The following is a 10,908-nucleotide window of genomic DNA, read 5'->3' as shown; positions in this document are numbered from 1 at the left end:
CCGGCGACTCATGGCAGCCCAGCTCCAGGTTGAGCTGTTGTTCAGTATCTTAGCTGTGGAGGGCAGTGTCACTGGTCCTCATATGTGGGATCCGAACCGGGGCCCTCTGGCATCCCAAGCGAGTTCTTAACCATCGCGCCACTCGGCCGGCCCAGGAATGCCTCTTAACCTACATCTGTGGCTGGATCAGCATGAATACAAAACAGTGTTCAGGATTTGAGCCCGGCCTGGGACAATGGTAAGATTTGGGCTATCCACAGTTGGACACGAGAAGAACCTCAGTTAGCTATTCCAATATTAGCAAAAGCAGAGAGGGGGCTAGGTAGAAGGTTGATGGAGTATGATAACTAAACAAGTTGGGCTGGAAACATGGAGTGTGGGAAGGACACAAATAGAACACAAGATTGGAAGGGTGGTTTGGGCTGAAATTTTTGAGAGTCTTAAGTACCACGCTAAAGAGTTTTAATTTTATCATGTTAGCAATTGGGAGTCTTTGAATATTTTGAGGAAGGAGCTATAAACAGAATTAGCATGGTTTAGGAAGCTTTTAAATAGCCCAGTGAGACATAATGGAAGACTTTTTGGTAATGGCCAATCACTGCAATACAGAATGCAGAAAGAGGAAGCGGGCTGGGAGAAAGCTGAGTGAAAGTTTGCAGGTGCTCTGGACATATTGGTTTGCTGGGCCTGTGAGTCCTCCACATGGAACATAGTTAGAAATGAAAAATGGGCGCCTAGGAGAAAAGGAAGGCTATCCCCCAGAATTCAAGGAATATAGAGGCAATTATGAAAGCCCAGGGATAGGGCATAAGAACAGAAGCAGAGAGTCCCTAGGATGGGCATTGGCAAAATGGCCAGCATTTGGGTGTAGGATGTGGACAAAGCAGTAGAGAAAGACACAGAGAAAAAAAATGGCCCACGTGGTTCTGATTCCGCCGAAAACACACAGTGTTGGAACCAGGCTGGCAAAACCCACTTTTGGGCACGCTATAGAGTTAGAAATTGACAACAAAGAAGAAAGGCCAGTGAAAAAGCAGGTTTGCTCCCATGGATTTGAGATACAGAGATAACTAGATTTAATAGCCATCAGATAGGCAGTACAGCAGAGAAATAAAAAGACAGGGAGCTGCGTCAGATGGAGACTGAGGATCCTCTCCAAGTGTCGCCTTTCTCATCAGTAACATTTAGGCGCTATGAATGCCTATGCATGGGGTTTCTGTGACTAGTGCATGTGACAATGCATATATAATGTATTTAACAGACCACCTAGCCATAATACATTTACTAAGTGTTTACTTCGTGTTACTTATTATGACATTTGGTACAGAGAAAATGGTCCCTCCGTCTCTTGATGGCCTCTGAATAAAACCTCAAATGCAAGATTATCTTAGAATTTGGTTTCACACACACACAAGTTGGTTTTCCTTACAAACTGATGAATTTTCTGCTTTGCAATAATAATGAGGGTTACGCAAGGTGTTGTTGTTGCTGCTGTGCCTAGGTTTATCTCCTTTTGCTTTGGTTTTCTGAACTACTGGGCCGAATTTTGAAACTCAAACCCAACGAACAAGTTAACCTCTACAGTTTTCATATTTGAGGCTACTTCTTCATTCCCATGCTTCTGATTTGGTATTTTGAATTGATCTTACTGTTTTTAATTATCACTTGTTATGAGTTTTTTCTGGCACAGGATTACTCTACATGTGACCTCAACACATCTTCATAAGGTAAAAATTATTAACGCTATTTAACATATATGAACTCAAGTTCAAGGCGGCGGGATAACTTCCAAAGCCACACAGTTAATAAGTGCAAAAGTAGCGATTTGAAACTACATCTCTCAACCTTAAGTCTTTGCTATTTCTTTTAAGTTATGAGTTAAAAGAACAGGTAAAGGAATAATGTTTCAAACATGATTTAAGAGCAGTACATATGAAAACGGCTGGGATTTTGAATGTCTGTCCACATAAAATATATGAACTCTATGAAATGGCCAACAAAAACCTGGGATGAGGGATCCATCCACTTCTCTATGGTCTGACTACATTCAGTTCTAGGCGCTGCATTCCAGGAGGGGAATATGACGTCTGACAATTAGGTTTGCGAACTCATCCTAGAAAGACTGCTACATACCTCAGTGCTGAATATAACCACTGTCACCTTTGAAGTATCCCCCTTGGGAAGCTATGCACTGATGCCAGTGCCTAGATCACCCTTTGAAGCAATTTTGGAACTCTTTTTCTGGAATGGCCACCAGAGCTGTCATCATATTACCCTTAATGTCCTGAATGCATCAAGATGTGTTCCTTTCAGTATTTCCTTTATCTTCAGGTAAAGAAAGAAGTCGTTGGGGGCCAGATCAGGTGAGTAGGGAGGGTGTTCCAATACAGTTATTTGTTTACTGGCTAAAAACTCCCTCACAGACAGTGCCGTGTGAGCTGGTGCATTGTCGTGATGCAAGAGCCATGAATTGTTGGCGAAAAGTTCAAGTCGTAACTTTTTCATGCAGCCTTTTCAGCACTTCCAAAGAGTAAACGTGGTTCACTGTTTGTCCAGTTGGTACAAATTCATAATGAATAATCTCTCTGATATCGAAAAAGGTTAGCAACATCGTTGCAACAAGTTCCTGAACTTTTTGTCAGACCTCCTAGTCAAGCTAGACTGTGTTTAAAAGAGGCTAACCAGATGGTAAAGTGACCTTAAACAATGCCATGTGAAGATTATCAACATGAACTTGAAAACTTTGACATGAAGAAGAGACATGGTGTAGGTCCCTTTATTGCCATTGTATCTGTGAACTGTTAAGGGATTACACTTGCTTCCATGGTGTGCAAGGACAGAATGGGGACCTGTGGCAGGAATTGCAGGGCAGATTTGCCTTAAAGTAAAAATGGGATTTTCTATTGGGTCGTCGGAAAAATCATGACGTATTTTTTCTACGTTTTCTATGCCAAAATGCATCATGACGTTTCCGACGACCCAATACTATTAAAGACTTCCCATTAAAAGAAGGAGGTGCCTCAGGAGAACTGGAGCAATTCTAATTTTCATTTTAAGAAGAGGTTGGATAGCCACTTGGCAGAGATATTGCAGCGGTGTTTCAAGTAGTGAGGACGGGATAGGCAGACGATCTCCGAGGCCTCGCCATGAGTTTGTCATTGTATGAAGTGGTGACAACTGCATTGGTCTAGCCCTATTTTCTGTCAAATGTTTCTGCATCATCCATGTAAGCTGAGACATGCAAAATAGTACAGAACTCTGACACCTCAGTTGTGTAAAGCAACAAAGCTCTATTTCTTCCACATTCTAGAACTCTCTTGTGGATCAACAGGAAAGCTCTACTCAGCTTAGTCACTCAGTGCAATGATTTCTGATGCTAACCACCCAGTTAGGCCAAACTTCACAAGTTAAGCCCTTCAACTGCACATCTACCCTCACTTCAGACATCAGCCAGCAGCTTGGGGGTTCCAGGGCCACTCACACTTCTGACCAACTAGCTCAATATCGGGGGCTTCACACTATCGCCTTCGTTTCAAGAATTCACTAGAACAACTCACAGAATTCAGGCGAGTGCTACACTTAATATCACAGTTTTATTATAGCAAAATGGACACACAGAGCCAGGTCTGGGAGTGTCCCACATGTGAAGCTTCTATCTATAGCCTTTTCCCTGTGGAGTTAAGACAGACCATCCTCTCAGCACATAGTAGTGTTAACCAGGGAAGCTCAGCCAAGCTCTGGTATCAAGGCTGTTATTGGGGCTTTTATTGTGGTTTCATTGAGTAGGCGTGATTGAAAGAGAGAGGGAGAGAGGGAAGAGAGGGGGAGGGAGAAGGAAAGGGAGAGGGAGGGAAAGGGAAAGTGTGAGAGAGAGAGAGAGAGAGAGAGAGAGAGAGAGAGAGAGAGAGAGAGAGAGAGAGAGAAATCTCACACTGGTATTTAAAAAGCCTGGCCCAGAAGTAGCATGGCACGTCAGCTTACAACCCATTGTTGCAAACTAGCCACATACGTTCACCCAACCACGATGGGGCCATGGAATGCAATCCTCCCATGGGACTAGAAGGAGAGAGTAAAGAAAAAAAATTCTGAATAATAGCTCTGATAATTTATTGTGTAAGTCCTTCAATTGGGCAATCACTTTTCTTAGCATTATCACATTTTTATCAATAGGCTCTTTCGCATATTAATTTTTCTTACATGACTGTGGTCTTTAAACCTAGCTAAAATATCATTATAATGATCTTATTTGGAAACTCATGATTATTTTCATAGGCTTAAAGGGTTTTTTAATGAGCTAAAATGATTTCCATATAAAGCATCTGTGTTCATCTTTCATTTCCATTAGCCACATGAACTTTAAATTGTGTGTTGAAAATAAAAATGATACGTGGCAGAGAATTGGACACCTAACTTTTTTTGTTTATGAAGTTATTTCAACAAAAATAATTTTAAGGGGTAAAATATAACCAGTTTGTTAAATGTTATAGATTTCTTTTTCACTTGCTAAGTAATCTAGACTGCTCTGTAGCTTTATTTTGATCTCACAAATACTAAGGCAAATGAAGTAGTCTTAAACTATTAGTTATAATGCCACGCAAACACACAGATAAGTAGTTATTAATATGACTTCAGAAGGTAATAGATTTTTCCTTTGCAAAATAGAACTTATAAATAGATTAAATGAAGTAGGAAGCTCAAAAGCAGTATTCAAGGCCATTCATCTGACATTCAAATTCTCAGTATATGTAACCATTTCTGGATGATGTCAAGGCTATCACATCTGTGGGAAAGAATGAAAAGAACTGAGAAGGGGAAAGATGATTATTTTAGAGAACAGGCTCGCTTTTGTTTAGAGACTTAGAGTAGTTGAATCTCCTCCGTTTCCCCATGCCCCAGGCCTATGTGAATAATTGGTGGGTATATTACTTCCCATCAATCATCACCTAATAAGATGGCACTGCTCGGATCTTCCTGAAATTGCATCATCCTTCCCCATCGACTCTTCTGTTAGGAATTCAAAGAAGGAAATGCCTAACTAGTTAGGCAGCATGGGAATTTACAGTTAATTTTGAAAAGACTCTTAAAGTATTAGAAACTTTGTTGGCAATGCAGTTAGAAAGAAAGAAGACAGCCTGCAGATCAACTGGGCTCTTCCAAGTCAAAAGAGATCATATGGGATAGTTAAAAAATAATTGAACAGCAACAGCAAAAATTCCCATGGGACTTTGATCACCAGTCCTTAAGCAGCAGTCATGAAAAGAATGAAAAAGATTTCTACGTACTGGAGGCCTATCATGCATGAGCTGTATTCATTAACTCTAGTGATCTTAATAACATGAAAAATAAATATTAGGATCCTTAATTTTAAGACAAGGAAGTAGAGTCTCCAGAGAGTAAAATCACTTGATCAAAATCACATTTGCTGGGTTCAATGGTAGACCATAGCCATGATTCATATCTAGGACTGTTCTCCTTTTCTTCCAACCAGTGGCTCGCTGGTGCTGACCTGTACTACTGGAGTACAAGGGCCAATGGTTAAATTTTCAGGTATTTTTCAGCCATTATTAAGAAATAAATTGTATAAACCTATAATCAAATAAATTGTATTTTGGAAAGGTAATAAATACTCAAAAGTCATCACTTCCTCATTCCTTTACTACATTTAACTATTATCTGTGTCCTTGAGGTTATTAGTACTATTGTATCTGTATGGTGAAATAATATACAATGAAGCACCACTGTGTATCTATTTCAGGCTCCCTATTCAGTGACGTCATGTGGTAGCTTGAAATCAGCCATAGTGGTGTCATGTTGGTAGCTTGAAATCAGCCATATTTATGCCATGAAATTCAGTAAATTCTACAAACCAGAGCTTGGTTTACTGTTCTGGTGCTTTTCTCGATCTAATAAAGCAATAGAGAAAGTTTTAATGCAGATTGAACATAAAAGTGTTCTTGTCTTGTAGCCATTATGTTGTGAATAGCAGAAATAAGAGACTATTTTCCAATATTCAAAATCTATCATCCAATGGTACAAAAATTCACTCACGTCCTTGACAAAATGAGTGAAGTTTTGATATTCACCTTTGATGTTTCACTTTCATCTTACTTCTTAACATAAATAAAAATACCAACCAATGTTAATATCAGAACTACGCTAATCGATCAATTATGGCCTAAATACAGGAGTTTGGCAAAAATCAACAAATGCATCCTGTGAGAATAATTTGACTATATAGAATTCACAATAAGATACAAAAAAAGAATATTCTCTATTTTATCAGTATTTGTAAATTGCACGCTGCACAATCCTTAATATAATTAAAACGTATTAAAAATACATGTATGTATGGATACCAGACTTTTTGTGAGAGCTAAACATTTGCCAGAACGCCAGAGCTTTCAACATCATGATATTGTCAAAATTGAATGAAACTGCTTTTGCCAAAGTCACCAATTCCTAGTTGCTAAATTCAATTCTGTTTTATTTGATTTCTTTGTAGCATTTGGCACTCAACGACTCTCTTTTTATGTGAAATATTCTTAGCCTACAGAACTTACTCCTTTGCTTTTATCATAGTTCAAACCAAGTCCCTTATTTTGATCTCTCTTCTGTTTCCTACATCTTAAATACTGATATTCCAAGGCGTTCTAACCTAAGGTCTCTGGTCTTATAATAGTCACTCTTTGGACAATGTCAGCTACTCACAAGCTTTAATAACTTATGGTTTGATATCTTGCAAATCTCTATTTCTGGCCCAGATAGCTCTCTTGGCATGATATAGGCAAATGTCTACATATCCTTCAGTCATAAACTGAATGTTTGTGACCCCAAAAATTCATACGTTGAAACCTAATCCCAACGTGATGGTATTGGAGGTGGGGCCTTTGGGAGGTGATGCGGTCATGAGGGTGGGGCCCTCATGAAAGGGATTCCAGCCTTTATAAAAGAGGCTCCAGAGAGCTCCCTAATCCCTTCTACCATGTGAGGGCACAGCAAAAAGATGGCCCTCACCAGGCACCAAATCTGCTGGCACCTTGTTTTTGAATTTTCCAGCCTCCAGAACTGTGAGAAATAAAATTTTGTTGTTTATAGGACACCCAGTTTATCGTATTTTTGGTATAGCAGCCCAAACAGACAAAGACAGAAATCTTGCACTAAATACAGCCACAATCTAATACGGATGTTTTTCCTTGCAAATGTGCTCCTTCTTTGTTATTTTCTAATCTGAATAATGGCATTATGCAGCCATCCAAGAAATATGTGAGTCACCGAGGCTTCTCACTCAATTCCGATTTCAATCAATGACAAAGTCCCTTTATGTGGTACATTTCTCCTTTTCTTTCTAAACCCTTACGCTAAAACCATCTGTTGTCTGGATGATTATAATATGTTTCTAACTGTTCTCGCATGTACTTTTGCCCACCTATAATCAATCCGACAAACTGCTGCCAGAGTTGTATTTCTAAAATGTAAATGTAATCATATTATTCTACATGAAATCCAATTTTCAATAGCGGTGTTTCTCAGTATTTTTCACTGCAACTTTATAGGAAGAGATACTGTGTTTATCAAAACCCAGCATATATGCACAAATGCATGTGCATACATGAACCTACACACACACACACACACACACACACACACACACCCCCCACATAGTCACACACATACACAATTGAAACAAAAATGTAACAAAACAACAGTTAATTTTCTTATATGTTTACATTCTGCTATTTGGGACATATCATTTAGCTTTTTAAATGCTGGCTTATTACAGGCCATTACATTTATTTTATGGTCTACTAATGGGATCTGAACCATCGGTTTATAAAATACTGAAGTAGAGGAAAAATACATCTGCCTCCATGAAGCACAGCACATAAGGTCTTTTGCAATCAAAAGTAAAACGAGAAAATGTTTTTAAGTAAATGGTAAAAAGTTACCTATCAAAATTTGTTGTATGCATCCGTAAATCTAAAGCTATTCTAAAATAGGGTTTACCAAAATTTTGTTGGATATAGCACAAGCAGTATTCAGAAATTCCAAGTAAAGGTGAGGCTTAACTGAAAACAGGCATAAGAAAACTTTCTGGAATGATGGTAATATTCTATACTTTAAAAGCTGTGACTACACCGATGTATGTATTCATCAAAATTCAACAAATAGTACTCATAATATTTATGCATTATATGTAAAATTTACCACTAAAGGAAAAAAGCAACTATAAAGGCATTTTAAACTACAGTTAAAGATATGCATGCTGAAGTGTTTAGGTTGTATTATAATAATACATGCAACTAATTTTGATATGTATCAAAATCTAAGATGTATCGATCCATAGACATGTGAGAAAGCCAGTGGAGTAAAAGGTTAATGGTAGACTCTAGTTGGGGTGGTATATGGGTTTTCATATTGAAACTCTTGCAACTTTTTAATATGTTTGAAATAGTTCTTAACAAAAATGCTTTAAAAAATCATGCTGTGTGAAATAATACAGACACAAAGGAGTACAGATTGTATGGTTCCATTTATATGCTATTTAAGAACAGTGAAAAGTAATCCATGGGGACAAAAATGAGAACAGTTACGGACAACAGGGATGGGAATTGACTGGAAGGGGTAAAAGGAAATATTTTGGGGTGCTAGAAATGCTCTGTGTGCTGGTGGTTACATGGACATATATATTAATTAAATAATAATAATAAATAAATAATAAATCACATCGACACTTAAGATCTGTGCATTTCACTCTACATAAATGGTGGCTGAATCAAAATAAGAATAGGTTATGATATTGCTATCCCAGTCAAAAGTATTAAACAACACAATGAAGGGCACTTCATAATGAGAAAATGAACAATGAACAATGCATGTTTTCAGCTATGAATTTTACATACCAAATAACATAGCATCAAAATGTACACTGTACTACCAACAGGTATGATCAAGAGTCTGACTCCATTGTTGTTGTTGAACTGCTGACAGCATTCAAGCCCCACTACTCCTCTTTCGCCTTCTGCAAGGTGATAAGGAAGTCTTACCTCCTTTAGTGCTGGTGGGAAGTTCCAGCCACGCGAGCCCTGGCCCACACAGGGAAAACTCCCACTCCAGCCCACCTTCTATCCACTCTCCTTTTCCCGCCCTATCAAGCCATTTGCAGACCTCCTTGGGAGCCACCCGCTGTCTCTGGAAAGCCTTATGATGCGAGTGATAAATCATTTCAAACCCTTTTGGTGCATGTGTGGTGTCACCGATCTTGACACTTGTACCCACTTTGAGGTGAGAGGGGGTCCACTGTGGCTTGATCACTTAAAACAGAGCATGCAATAAATAGATCATAGAGATATCCTTTAATTTACTTCTTTTGCCCTTGAAATGTCATGTAAACAAACAAAACGATGTATCTTTTGCTGCACGACAAGATACCTGATGACTTCGAGGTGGGAAAATAATTTATTATTTCTGACAGTTCTTCGTGTTGACTGAGCTGAGGTGAACGGTTCTCAGTAGGGTGCCATCAGATGCCATGGATAGAATCAAAGGAAGGTGTCTTCACTGATATGTCTGGTTCCTGGGCTGGGGTGGCTGGAAAAGCTGGGAGCTGTCAGTCTCTCCCCATGGTCTAGGGCTTTGTCACAGCATGTCATTCACAGGTTAGTCACACTTCCTACTGCTGTCTGGCGTCCAAGAGGCAGGAGGCAGAAGCTGCCAGGTCCGTTATGTGCTGTGCCGGGAACTGGCACAGGGCCATTTCTGCATGATTTCATTGGTCAAAACAATCACAGGATTTGTCAAGATTTAAGGGGGTGGAGAAGAAGGCTCCTTTTGATGGGAGAGTGGCAAGTCTCATTGCAGAACCGCATGGGGGATGGGCATCATCCCTGTGGTCATCTTTGGAAAATACTATCTTCCACGATAAGGAAAATTGACTGAATTACCGAACATAAAGTACAGCTAATTGATGTATGTTGAACGCTACACCCTGAAAACTGAAACCCTACCTCCTATTCCAATACACAGAAAGCATTCACTACACTGACCATAAAGAAAAATTAATACATTCCAAATCATTAGAAGCAGGGCAGACAGCATGTTCTGATCATTATATCTGAATAATAATACTCGTCGTTGATTATAAAACTAAAAAGGCGTATATTTATCCCCTCCGGAAAATGTAAATGCAATAAAAATTTTAAATCCTCTACCCAACAGCTTGATGCACAGAACAAATCACAACAAAAATGTTAGAATCTCAGAAAATAGCAACAATGAAAATGGTATATATAAGGAACGCGAAACTAATAGCTCAATCGCAGCTCAGAGGTGAATTTATACAGAATTTTTGACTCTTTAGAATAGGCTGGTGGTTATAACAAATGATCTGCATGTAGAATGGCTCACGCACAACTTTTACTCACGTAAAAGTACAGTCTGGGTGAAGAGCTCAGAGGGCTGCCCTCTTCTGCACAGTCATTGGGGGTCTCTGGCTAATGGAGGTTCTGCCATATTGAATTTCTGGCTTTCAGGGTTTCCCTAGGTGTCATCTCCATTCCGTCCACCTAGAAGGGCAAAAGAGCAGAGAGGAATGGATAAAGTGTTTTGTTTTGTTTGTTTCTTTGTTTGTTTTTTTTACAGTGCAGGCCTTAACGTGGCACACCTCATTTTGGCTCACATTCCATTGGCTAGAACTCACTCATGTAGCTATTCCGAACTGTGCCTCTAGGGCATATGAGCTAAAGGAGCAGAGTCAACATTTATGTTAAACAGTTAACAAGAGTTTATTGAGTGTCTAGTATTTACCGAGACCGGTGCTAGGAATTTGGGATTTAGTGATGAATATAAATGAGACACACCATACTCTCATGAATCCTAAGAGTCTAATGAGAAAGCAAGTAATTATAATAC

The 10,908-nt window shown here is 39.1% G+C and overlaps 1 protein-coding gene across 1 annotated transcript in view; it reads right to left on the bottom strand.

Moving 5' to 3' along the window:
• The window catches only part of LOC109384842 (putative MAGE domain-containing protein MAGEA13P), a 73,304-nt gene extending 62,869 nt beyond the window's left edge, over window positions 1–10,435 (bottom strand). Inside the window, exon 1 of the mRNA XM_019646488.1 lies at window positions 10,422–10,435. The gene's annotated coding sequence lies outside the window, so the exon portion shown is untranslated. The remainder of the gene's footprint in view (window positions 1–10,421) is intronic.
• Window positions 10,436–10,908: the final 473 nt, after the last annotated feature.

This window comes from Hipposideros armiger, unplaced genomic scaffold (assembly GCF_001890085.2).
Source record: "Hipposideros armiger isolate ML-2016 unplaced genomic scaffold, ASM189008v1 scaffold_103, whole genome shotgun sequence".
NCBI classification, from domain to species: domain Eukaryota; kingdom Metazoa; phylum Chordata; class Mammalia; order Chiroptera; family Hipposideridae; genus Hipposideros; species Hipposideros armiger.
Note: the sequence above shows the minus strand (reverse complement) of the source record. Positions and strands in the feature narration are given on the sequence as shown.